Raw genomic sequence first — 12,810 nt, 5'->3', positions numbered from 1 at the left:
TGTTTAAAGGGCAGCAGATGTGCGCTGAGTAGCCTGGACCAGCATACTTGGAGTAGGAAGGGAAGGCTTGAGCAGGTGGGAAACACTTTCTAGAGGCCTCATGGACAAAGGTGACACTTCTGGCTTTAAAATTCCCACCAGTTTCAAATACATGTGGACTAAAACATAACTTGAAAAGCAACCTTAAAAAAGAAAGTCTCCTAAATCTTTTTATCAAGTGCAAAACAGACCCAATCTGGTACTAGCCACTGTGCCTGGGAAATAGTTAGGTCCCCCAAATAAATATTCCCTTACAGGGGACTTCCCTGGTGGTTCAGTGGCTAAGACTCTGCACCCCCAATGCAGAGGGCCAGGGTTCGATCCCTGGTCAGGGAACTAGATCCCACAAGCAGCAAGAAAGCATTCACATGCCACAACTAAGACCCAAAGCAGCCAAAAAAAAAAAAAAGAAAACATTTCTAGTCTTCAGACACCTTGAGGGCCTTGGCAAAGGAAGCAGAGGGCCATCTCCCTGACCAGCCTCACTGCATTGCAGACCAGCAATTTCTTTTTCAATATTTCCATTGCTATCCTTTCTAGCAATCCCAAAGCTCTGAATGCCCAGCTCCTTGACAAGGGCAGAAATACCTGAACTCATCATCATTCTAGGGCAGCCAAGTCTGAAGTCAGTCTGCTTGAGTTCAGACACCACCAGCTTTGTGCCCTTGAATGAGTTACTGACTCCTCTGTGCTTCAGTTCCCCAATCTGCTAAATGGGAAAAACCAGGCAGTGGTAAAGAATGCGCCTACCAATTCAGGCAGTTCAATCCCTGGGGTCAGGAAGATCCCCTGGAGGAGAAAATGGTAATCCACTCCAGTATTCTTGCCTGGAGAATCCCATGGACAGAGAGGCCTGGTGGGCTATGGTCCATAGGGTGGCCAAGAGTCAGACACGACTGAGCAACTCAGCCTGAAGGCAACAACTAGCACCTGTGAGGACTTTTAAGGGAGAGGATACACACAGAGCACTTACACAAGCCTGGCCCAAGACCCATGGTTATTATTATCCTCCCCATAACCAGTCCAATTCCACATCTATTGTTTCACAAGTCTCCACCCAGTGGCTCCACCCCTCGTGAGACTTGCTCTTCCCAGCCCCTCCTGCCTTACCTGTCTGGAGCTTGTTCTAAGCCCTGACTCACAGCAAAACTCTGCAGCTCCCATCAATTACCTCCCTGTCTCTGCCTCCGTCTGTCATTTGTCGGTCCCTTCTGGGAGGGAACTCTTTTTCCTAACCCCCAGTACATTTATTCAACAAGAATTTATGGAGGGCCCACTATGTGCCAGGCCCTGTTGTAGGCACAGGTGATCATTAGCAATTAACAACGGAAGACCTCATGAACGGAAGGTAGTAAGAGATGTAACCCAGGAAGAGATACCAGTTTGGGTCTCTGGCCTTTCCTTTCCATCCCCATTCTTCTCCCGGACCATGTCTAAATAAATCACACACAGGTACAAAGTAGGAAGAAAGCATTCTAGATAAAAAAATACTCAGTGGGACTTAGGCACAAGCCGATGACTAAAACTGCTGCCCCGCTGAACTGGCAGACTTTGAAGAAGTAAGTGTTAAAACACCCTGAAACACCCGGTTTCCCCATGTAGTCACACTGGCCATCAAATCCTCCAGAACAGTATGCGGAACACAACCGGAAAATAAGGTCCTTCATTTACTTATGTCCTGAGCGTATCTCAGGTTTTCATGTTCTCACTGGCACAGTTTTTGGATGGAGCGTAACTCAGATGCTCCAGCAGGCATACAGGCAGCAGCTTTGTGCTAAGAGCCCTTAGGGGACTTACTTCCCTGGTGGTCCAGTGACTGACTCCACACTCCCAATGTAGGGGACCCGGGTTCAATCCCTGGTCAGGAAACTAGACATCAGATGCCACAACTAAGACTGGGTGCAGCCCAATTAATAGATACATATTAAAAGAGAGAGAGAGATCACTGGAAATGGACTCTTAAAGCCTGTGTTTGAGTGCTGGCTCTGTCAATCACTGAGTGATTTCAAGCATGAAGTTTTTCTCTTGTCTCTATCTTTCAGACAAGCTCTAAGGTCCTCTTCGAGTTTTGCAGTCTAAGGGCTAGGATCCACCACCATTAACAAGAGACTCAGCAGATTCCTTAATTCAACAAGGTGAGCCCCCGCCCTCAGATTCTTGGCTGAGCAAGTCAGATGAGGAGCTGTAAACAGCATCCTGAGATGCGCTGACTCCTCCTTTATTTATTTACTCCCTTCCAACTTCAAACCTGAGATTTCCAAGCACAACTCTGGTAGAAATATCCCTGGGCCACAAGGCAAACCTAAAATAGAAGGTATGCAAAATCTCTGGTGGGCCCATTAGTCTCCCTTCCTCCAACTCAAAAACCATGCCAGACCTTGTCCGTCTCCTTGTCTCCAGACAGAGAGCCTAAAATAAGTCTCCCTGGTAGAAAATGCCTGGTTGGAATGGAAGTGCCTCAAGTTCAGAAGAAATGGCCCGATGGCCACACACCACAGGTCAAGGACTCACCCAGAAATCTTCTGTGAGAAGCGGGAACCTCTGTTCCCACTTCAACTCACTGCCTCTCCCTCCATGGACATACAGGCAACCAGGTGAGCCTGGAGGAAAGAAAACCATGACCCACATGGCCAACTCACCCTACCTCAAAGAGAGCAGCTGTACCCCCGCTGCTGTCAAGCAAGAAGGCAGACTCCTGCAGGTTACCAGAACACTAGAGTCACTAGAGCTACAGGTGACCAATTAGAGGTCCTGTTCCCAGACTGGCAGGTGCCTGGCACACAGTGACGTGTGGCTGGAGGGTCAGCTGACAAAACCACGACGAAAGTTCTAGAGACTAATATTCGCTTTAAACGAGAAAGGGACTACCATACTACCATAAATCTCAAAAATCAAAACCAGACAGGCCCATGGCTTTGATCACAAATCCTAAGAATGCCTTTTCTAAAGTCTAAAGACAATTAGGGGCGGCTCACCTCCCCTCCCCCACCTGGCCCGGCGGGTCCCTTGAAGGCCCCTGGTCTCCGGGCAAAACCACGGATGCAGGCTCCAGGCCCTCTGCTTGGCAGAAATGAACTTTGACTGTTTTACTTACACGTGTACAAAGGCAGCACTGAAAGGCCAGCTTCGAAGTTGGCTGGGTGACCCCCACAGTTCAAAGTCCCTCTCCGCACACCTGTGGGGTAATCTTGTGAGTTTCCCCGGCGCCCTCCGTAACTGGCTATATCCCCTCCAGGTCTACGCCGGCTGGGAGTTTCCATTTTGCACAGAAATCAAGGCGTTCTGGGTGCCCTTAGCACTTCGGGAGACCGGCCCGCAGCTCTAGGGTGGGCTTCCAGGCGGGTCCCTCATTGGACCGCTCAGACCGGGAAAGGACCAGCACCTCGTAGTGACCCTGTGAAAACGCATCCGGGCTCCGAGTACGCCTTGCCCGATCCCTCGCAGAGCTAAGAGATACATTAACGATCTTTTCGGGTTAGTTAAAACCCACGCAAGCACCTCCCTGGCCTCTTAAATCTTCCCAAACTACAGCACAGACTGAAGGGAAGCAGTTGCAGCGACCATAAAAGTCATCTTAAAAGGCAAGTTGGAAAAAAAAAAAAAACCCGATACGCACTAGTTAGCAAGTCCGTGGTTAGGGGGGCGGTGGCACCAGGGCCGGATCTGTGGGCTCTGCACGCTGGCTGGGGCTGTCCCGTCGGTCCCCAAGTCCCCAGCGCCCACCTGGCAGCCTCGGGGAGCCCCCAATCTGACGCCAGCGATCACACCCCACAGCTCTGTCCAATTAGGAAAATGACCGCGAGGAGACGGAGAAGGGTGGGCGACGAGGAAGGGGAACCGAGACCGACCAAGGAGGGCCGTGGGGACCCGGCCGGACGGCGAGCGCCTTCAACAGGTCCCCAGCCCCGAGGTGGGGGGGCGCGTGGCGGCCCCGGGGGGGCGCCCCCCGGCGGCGCGCCCGGCCCTCCCCCACCCCGGACAGCGGGGACGCGCAGCCACCCCGCTCGCCCGGAGAATAAAGTTTGTGGGCAGCGGCGGGGCGGGGCGGCGCGGCGAGGGGGTGAAACTTTGAGTCCCGGGCGGGCGGCGGGGGGAGCGCACCGGGCGCCGGGACACCCACGTGCGGGCCCGCGAGACGCCGCCGCCGCCGCCGGGCCTCCCGCCCCGCCGCCGCCGCCGCCGCGCTTTCCTTTCATTTTTGCTTCTCTCTCTCCCCTCCCTTTCTCTCTCTTCCTCTCTCTCTCTCTCTCTCATTCGCGCGCTCTCCTCGCTCTCGCCCGCTTTCGCTCGCCCGCTCCCTCATTCCCTTCCCCCTCTACATCCCCCCCTCCCTCCCTCCAGACGCCATCTCTCTCTCTTTCCCCGGCTCTCCCTCTCTCCCTCCAGCTCTCCGGCATGAGGGAATGTGGAAGTGAAAGGAAAAGACGACATGTTTGCAGCGCGGCGAGGGCCTGCGCGCCGCCGTCCCCGGGGAGAGGCGGGGGGCGGGTCGGCCGCGGCCGCAGCGACCCACCCCCGCGCCCCCCGCGCCCCCGCCGGCGCGCCGCCCGGGGCTGCGGGGCTGGGGGCCGGGGGCCGCGCGGGACACTCACCCTGGGTCCGGGCGCGGCTCCTGCGCTGGGGCCCGTGGCGGGCCGGGGCCGGGGGGGCTCCTGGCTGCCCACCGCCCGGGCTGCTGCTGCGCGCCCGCCGCCCGCCTCCACGCGCGCCCGCCGCCTGCTCCTGCCGCCCTCCCTCCGGCTCCTCTCTTTCTCTCTCTCTCTCCCCCTCTCTCTCCCTCTCCTCTCTCTCTCTCTCGCTCGCTCGCTCTCTCTCCCTCCCTGGAAGAAGGGAATGAGGCAGGGCTGACGTGAAGGGATGCAAAACAGCTCCTCCTAACCCAGCTCGCGGAGGAAGAGAAAGACAGAAAAGCAGCCCTTTTATCTCTCTTTTGTTTTCTCACTTCCTTCCACCCCCCCCCCAACACCCCCCTCTTGTCAGCCCAAGTTTTCTTTTCTCTTTCTACCGCAGAGAGGGTTTTTCTTCCTTTCTTTCTCTTTCTTTCTGTTCAACTCTCCCACTCAAATTGAAAGCCTGGAGGGGTTTCTCTCTCCTTTCTTTTTTTTCCCCTTCCCTCTTTTCTTCCTTCTTCCTCCTTTCTTATTTCTCTAAAAGGGTTTTGTTTGCTGTGGGAGTTTCGTTTGAGAATCAAGTCACGCCTTTTTTCCTCCTTTTCTTTCTCTCTTTTTTTTTCTCCTCAGCAGAAAAGGGGAACAAAGATTAACTGAAGCGGGGAGAGGGGGAGCATAAGAACCTCGCATGGAAATGGGGGGCCCGGTCCTGCCTGGCACAAAGGGGGCCAGGGGACGCCCCCCCGCCCCCGTGGGAAGCATGGGACGTCGTCCCGAGAGGAGTCGGTGGGGGTTGGGGGGACGCAGCCGCGGGTGCTGGGTGCGGGTTCCTTCCGAAGTGCGGGCGGGGGCCGCCGAGTCCGCCCCTCCCCAGCCAGAGGTGGAAGGTTGGGTGTGTTCTTCACTTATGTATTTTTAAAGTAGGCAGATGGGCTTGGAACAAACATCCCCGCAGAGCACTGAACTGTAAAAAGCCTTTGAACAGCTGTTTGCAGAGCCCTGGACGTCCAGACTCGAGGGAGCGGGGAGTACTGCGAGCGCCTGGGCCGGGGTGGGGTAGGGGCTCGGAGGAGCCGCTGGGATCCGGCCCCCGCAGGCTCGCCCATCGCAGAACCTGGGCCTCCGCCCCCGGGCGCGCTGCTGGGGGGCCCCGAGGCGTGGCCGTTGGCCGTGCGGGGGTCGGGCCCCCGGCTCCTCCCTGCAGGGCCGCGGGGCTTGGCGCAGCTTTGCCTTCCCCCGGCTCCCGACCGGCCTCTAACATCCAGCCGCTTCTCCACTCCGAGCCCTCGGACCGAACGCGGCAGAGACCCCACGAAGGGTCAATTATTCATGGGGCGCCTGGGCGTGTTCCTAAGAACCTGCTCTGCCTTCTTCTCCAGAGAAGTGGGGAGAAGGGAGGGGAAAAGTTCCCAGAGCAAACTTGGGCCACATGTCTCTTTTGCCCAACTAAGTGTTGAGCACCTGCTGGATGCCTGGCCCTTGGACTGGGGGCTGCTGCCAGGGGCTGGGGAGAAGCGTGAGTCTCCATGGGCCCCCCACGTTTCCGCAGGAAACAATGCGAGAGGAGGCTGTGGCTCCGGGCCAGGTCACCGGGAGGAAGGAGAGCCTGGATCCTCTCCCCTCCCTCCGCTCTTCCTTCCCCTTCTCTTCCTTCCTCCCGGCTGCGTCTCCTTGGCTCCACCCCTTCTCCTCATCAATTCCTCCCACACTTCCCTGCTCTCCCTGGCTTTCACTGGAGGGTCCCTTCTCCCAGCGAGGAGCAGATGCTGAGCCCCATTGTCTCCCCCCCCCCCCCCGCCCCCCACTCACACACAGGACCTGCCACTCTGCACCCCTCCCCCCAGCTCGCAGGCCTGGGCCTTTAGACACTGGAGCCCCAAGGCCACTGCCCCTCACCCCACCCTAAACCAGCTCCCGGTGCTGTGAGCAATGACTCCAGTCACTCAGAACATGATTTGTTTCTGACTGGGAGTGAGAAAACAGTAGCCTGGGACTTGCTTTAGCAAGGAGGACTGCGTGGTTTTTAATATCACAGCAACTGAGCCCTGGATGACCTCAGAGGATCCACCCCCCACCCATTCTGCCCTCTTAATGGGGTGTCCAGGGAGCCACATTTCTGTCATCTTAAAGTCTGCTTAGTGCACCTTAATTATTTCCTCCAAATAAAACAAACAGCACTGACAGTGGAGCATTCGGGTAACCCATGCTTACTGAATACCTACTCTGTGCCCACTCCATGCTGGGTGCTAAGGACCTAACAACCGTCCGTGCCTGTGGTCGTCACTTAGGCTTTAGACTGGCAGGGGAAGAAACCAGAAGACAGGCAACCACAGTGCCGCATGTTACACGTAAGGATGAACCAAGGAAGCACCTAGGAAAGGGGTGCTTGGACTAGGATGGTCAAGAATGGCTCCTGGAGGAAGTTATGTCCAGATGTCTAGGTAAACGCATGTGATGGCACAGCCTGTCTGAAGATGCCAAGGCAAGAGAGCACGTTCTTCTGGATTCTTGGAGCTTCCACAAATATTGGCTGCCGTGGAGAGTACAGTGGCAGAGCAGGGACACACGGGTGTTGGAGCACGAGTTGGGCAGGGGCAGGATAGCAGGGAGATTTTAAAACTTTCGCCTCTCCCACTTGCTCACCATGAACTTGGCGGGTTAATAGCCTTAGTTCCCATCTTTGTAAGATGAGGGTAAGAAGACCTATGGGCTTCCCTGGTGGCTTAGTCAGAATCCTCCTGCAATGCAGGGGACTGCCTGGGTCTGTCTGAGTTCGATCCCTGGGTTGGGAAGATCCCCTGGAGAAGGAAATGGCAATCCACTCCAGTATTCTTGCCTGGGAAATCCCATGGAACGAAGGAGGCTGGTGGGCTTCAGTCCATGGGGTCTGAAAAGTTGAACACAACTGAGCGATTAAACCACCAAGAAGACCTATGGGCCACAGAAACGGTGTTTTATGTTTAAGGGTCCAGGTTGACTTGCTGCATATTCCTGGGTCAGTTGACCTCTCTGAATGTAAATTTTCTCATCTGTAAAACGGGGTAAAAACAACTGACTCACAGGGTTTCTGTGAGGCTTAAAAAAGCCTGTGCCCAGCTCAGCATCTGGGACATAAGCTCCAATACATGATAGCTTTTATTCATTGTCATTATGTGTTAGGGAGTGACGGGAGGTGCTCTTACTAACTGAAGATTTATGTTAAGGGTTGAAACTTGAGTGAGTCACCATACCTGAAATGTGATGAACTGGCTGTGGAGAGAGCATTCCTTCAGAGATGCCCTGTGTCCTCATGGGTGGCTGGGAATGGAGATCCCCTACAGCCAACCAGGATGGCCAGGGTGTCAACTCAGGAATGAGACCAGAATGTGACAACTGTGGTTACCAAGGCCTGGCCTGATGGGTGGAGATGTCGCCTGCCTGTAGAGCAAATAGGAACAGAGGAGGGTGGGCCTTGTAAAATCCCAGCGAGCCCCTAGGAGTAGGTGCCTGGCTGTTTGCTCAGTGGAGAAAAGTGGACTGAGAAGTTCACACTGGGGAGAAGGGAGGGGGAGAGAGTGATTTTTGACTCCTCTAGAGCCCACATTAAGTCTCTTGAAACCTCTTAGTCCTTTGCTTGGGTTCCTTATTCTCCAGGCAACCTGCAAATGAACTTGGCATCAGCAACCTGCCCCCTGGATCCAGGCAGACACCAGGGTTCCAGTTCCTGCATCGTAAACCTTTTGCACTTCTACTATTTCTTTATGACACAAGTTCATTGTGAGAGAATTTGATAACCAGCTAAGCAAACCTGAAAAAGAACTCCTGTAGAGACATTACAGTTTGGTATATAACCTTGGACATTTTATAGGCACACATCTGCACATAAATGCATAGTAATAAAACTATGCAAAGTAAATATTGTTAACCAGATGAATGACTATACATGTAAACATATTATTTTAAGAAAATTAACAAAAATGACATAATGTTATTCCTACCAATAGCAACCACTTTTACTTGATAATATGTCACAGATATCTCCCCCTGTCTGTAAACATCCATTGTTATTCTTAACAAATGGCATTGTCCCATAGCATGTGTTTATATTACTTGTTTAAAAATAAAGCACTGGGCTGGCGGGATATTCCCAACTTTCCACTTTTATGGACCTGCTGTGATAAATATACTGTACAGTCAGTCGCCTTTGTGCCAGATAAATGTCATATTCTGGTCATCATTTTATAGCTGAGAAGACCGAGGCACAGAAAAGGTTAAAAGCTTTCCAAGAAAAAAAGCTTTCCAACGTCACAGCTATGGAGTGACTGAGCCAGAATTTGCAGCCAGAGTTTCTAGGTGGGAGTTCCTTTCAACATCTCTGTTTTCTTCTTTTCTTTCGCATATCCCCTCCTCGTGTGTGTGTATGTGCGTGTTAGTCTCTCAGTCATGCCTGACTCTGTGACCCCATGGACTGTAGCCCACCAGGCTCCTCTGTCCATGCGATTCTTCAGGATTCTCTGGAGTGGGTAGCCATTCCCTTCTCCAGGGGATCTTCCCAACCCAAGGATCAAACCAGCGTCTCCTGCGTTGCAGGTGGATTCTTTTACTGTCTGAGCTGCCAGGGAAGCCCATCTGCCCCTGATACTTCCTTTTCTCTCCCAGATCACCTCCCTGCAAGAACCTGTCTGGGCAGTGACCCACTTCCTTCTTTGACACCTGAGTAGCTTCGGTAATGGCCATCTCCTGAGATTGTGGGCAGGCATGAAAGCAGGTGATGCATGACGCGTGACGCGTGATACTTCATTTGGTAAACGGTGAAGCCTGTGTGAATGACCGTGAGGAAAGTACTCGCAAAGGCCTACACTCACAGACACCATCACCTTTAGTCCCCTGATCCTCTCAAACCCAGAAAGGAAGCCTTCAGATTCACTCACATGAGAGAGAAAGAAATCAGCTGTTCCGATGCAGAAGCAGTAAAGGAAGCCTCCCCTGGGCTTTTCAGGAGCCCCATGGCTGGAATGGGAGGGAATATTTGTTAGTATAAGGTTTATTATTGGGAGGATGCAGTCATGTCACAGACCTTCAAGAATGTTCATAACCATCTCCGAAATCTCTGAAAATCTGAGGAATCTAGTAAGCCAAATAAAGGGATGAAACACAGCTCTTCAGTGTTCCAATTGACATATTCACCAGAGTAACTGCTGGGAGATCAGCAGATGATTATTAAAATTTGTTGCTTTCATTGGCAGAACCAAAAAAACATTAAAAATTTATATCAAGGACTTCCCTGGTGGTCCAGTGGCTAAAGCTTCATGCTCCTAATACAGGGGGCCTGGATTCCATCCCTGTTCACGGAGGATGATACCACATGCCACGACTAAAAGATCCTGCATGCCACTAAGACCCGTACAGCCAGATAAAGAAATATTTTTATAAATAACTATATATCTTTTTGCCTTTTCATACTGTTCATGGGGTTCTCAAGCAAGAATGCTGAAGTGGTTTGCCATTCTCTTCTCCAGTGGAGCACGTTTTGTCAGAACTCTCTCCACCATGACCAGTCCCTTGGACCGAAAGGAGATCAAAGCCGTCAGTCTTAAGGAAATCAACCTTGAATATTCATTGGAAGGACTGATGCTGAAACTGAAGTTCCAATACTTTGGCCACCTGATTCGAAGAGCTGACTCATTGGAAAAGACCCTGATGCTGGGAAAGACTGAAAGGCAGGAAGAGAAGGGGATGACAGAGGATGAGATGGTTGGATGACATCACTGACTCAATGGACGTGAGTTTGAGCCAGCTCTGGGAAATGGTGAAGAACAGGGAAGCCTGGTGTGCTACAGCTCATGGGATCACAAAGAGTTGGTCACAACTGAGCAGCTGAATAATATATATGTGTATATACATATGTATATATCAGTGACTTTGCAATGTCTAATATTCGGTTTTGAGAATCAGACCTCGCCACTGGATGGATTCCAGTCAATAGAAGATGCAGGACCCTGAGGACGGATCTTCAAGGGGTTTCAGAGAGCAGAAGCAAACCTTGAATTCCTGAAAGGGTGGGATGTAGGAGATGGCAGGAGGACCAGAGCTGGAGAGTCACTGAGAACCAAGTCAGGGACCAGAGTCCTACAGAAGTTGTATTGGGCAGCAGCTCAAAATTCCCAGAAGTGTAGTGGCAATTTAGGGAGACTCAGGGGGGACCTCCCTGGTAGCTCAGCTGGTAAAGAACCCTCCTGCAATGCAGGAGACCATGGTTCAATTCCTGGGTTAGGAAGATCCCATGAAGAACGGATAGGCTATACCCACTGCAGTATTCTGGCCTGGAGAATTCCATGGACTGTATAGTTCATGAGGTCTCAAAGAGTCCGACACGGCTACACGGCTAAACAGCTTTCAGGGTTTGTAAGAAAAACCCAAAGAAAGCAAGTCTTTGTAGCTAGATAGATGGGGTAAGCGTCTGACCTTTGTGTGAAACTTCCCATCCCCCTTATGACCAAGGGTGCATAGTTGTGTGGCTTTATTCCCATCATTGTTTGGACCAGTAAATTAACTGGCCTTATTTGCATAAATATAAGACTAAAAATAAGCTAAAAGAAACATGGGCCACCTACCATAAACAGGAAACTGCTAGCTTCACTAAACAGTTAAAAACACATAAATACATAAAAACCACAATGATGACATGTATTGCTATGAGAAGGCTGATGGATCAAAGCCTGGAAAATAATTTGATATTGTAAGTCAAGAGAAGTTGAAAAAGTGTATGTCTTTTGATTAATAACTTTAGTTCTAGAAATCTATTGGAGGGGGAGTCATCAGTGTGGACAAAGATGTGAGTTAAGGATGTTTATCAAAATATTATTTATGTTGGCAAAAATTACAGCCAATAAAAAGGAAAAGGACAGAAGGAAGAAAGGAAATAACCCAAGTATTCAACAGTGAGGAAATGTTTAAAGAAGTTACGGCATGCATGTTTGATGTAACTGCATTGCTATTAAAAGCCATGTTTTTGAAGAATAATGACCTGAAAAATGTTTCTGATGTAGTGAGACACAGAATTGCATATGCAATTGTAGTCTTGCCCAGTTTTGTATATACATATATATTGAATATTTATCCTGAAAAGTACATATAAAAACTTGGAAGGAAATACAAACAAGTTTAAAAGTTACTTGTAGGACTTCCCTGGTAGTCTAGTGGTTAAAACTTATGTTGCAGGGAGCATGGGTTTGATCCGTGGTTGGGGAACTAAGATTCTGCATGCCACACAGTGTGGCCAAAAATTTTAAAAATTAATAAAAAGTTATATGTGTTTGTTGAACTGTTAGATAATTTTTATTTTCTTCTTTGTCTCAAAGTATTTGTCAAATTTCTATAATGATTATATTATTTTAAACAATAACCTGTATATTTAGAGAGCAAGACCTGGGTTTCTCATTTATTCTATAGTCAAAAGTGAAAAGACCCGGGCCAGGCCTTCGAGGACTTTCCAGTTTGCAGGAGAAACAGCCAAGCAAATAGGGACAGGAAGTTATGCTACAGAATGCAATTATTCCTCCTCCCCTGGAAACTTTTGAAGACCTAGGAGGAAAGAGGAACCAAACATTTTGGTTGCTGATGATTTGGGCTCTGGGTTGAATAGACTATCTATTGTGAAAGTGTATTGTGCAAAAAGAGAATGGGGCTTTTTGTGAAGGGAGATAAAGAGGGTGTGGGGTGGGAACTGGGAGGGTGGGGGAGGAGGAGGCAGGCCTGGAAGCGGGGTGAGTGGACTGAGCAGAGCTGTCCTGAAGGTCCCCCTAAGTCATCCTCCCCACCTTAACCTGGGTCCCAGTGTCCAGGGCTAGCAGATTACCTGGCTTTGCATTCTTAACAGGGGCTCTTAATGCTCTGTGAGTGTTTATCGTCCATAAGAACAGATGAATGAATGAGCATGTAACATCAGGGATCAGCCTCATGAATTTCCTTTAAGGCATTAATTAAACATGTTGTTTGAAGAAGAAAGACTCCATTGTGAAACCACAATGATGAGCGAGGCCGGAGGGGAATTGAACGTCTCCTCCACCAAGGCAGCAAGGTATGTTTGTGCGTGAGCGTGCACACGTGTGTCTGCAGGTCTGCTTTAGCATCAGGAGGGACCTGGGTTCAAGTTTAAATGTGGCATTAAGTGGAGTCTGAG

At 50.8% G+C, this 12,810-nt stretch overlaps 1 non-coding gene across 1 annotated transcript; it reads left to right on the top strand.

The window, feature by feature from the left end:
* Positions 1-302: 302 nt before the first annotated feature.
* Positions 303-375, top strand: TRNAG-CCC (transfer RNA glycine (anticodon CCC)). The gene has a single exon. It is a non-coding gene; the product is annotated as a tRNA-Gly (tRNA).
* The last annotated feature ends 12,435 nt before the right edge of the window (positions 376-12,810 follow it).

The sequence above is a fragment of the Budorcas taxicolor genome, chromosome 21 (assembly GCF_023091745.1).
Source record: "Budorcas taxicolor isolate Tak-1 chromosome 21, Takin1.1, whole genome shotgun sequence".
NCBI classification, from domain to species: Eukaryota; Metazoa; Chordata; class Mammalia; order Artiodactyla; family Bovidae; genus Budorcas; species Budorcas taxicolor.
The sequence above is the reverse complement of the archived record's forward strand: the minus strand, read 5'-3'. Positions and strand labels throughout refer to the sequence as shown.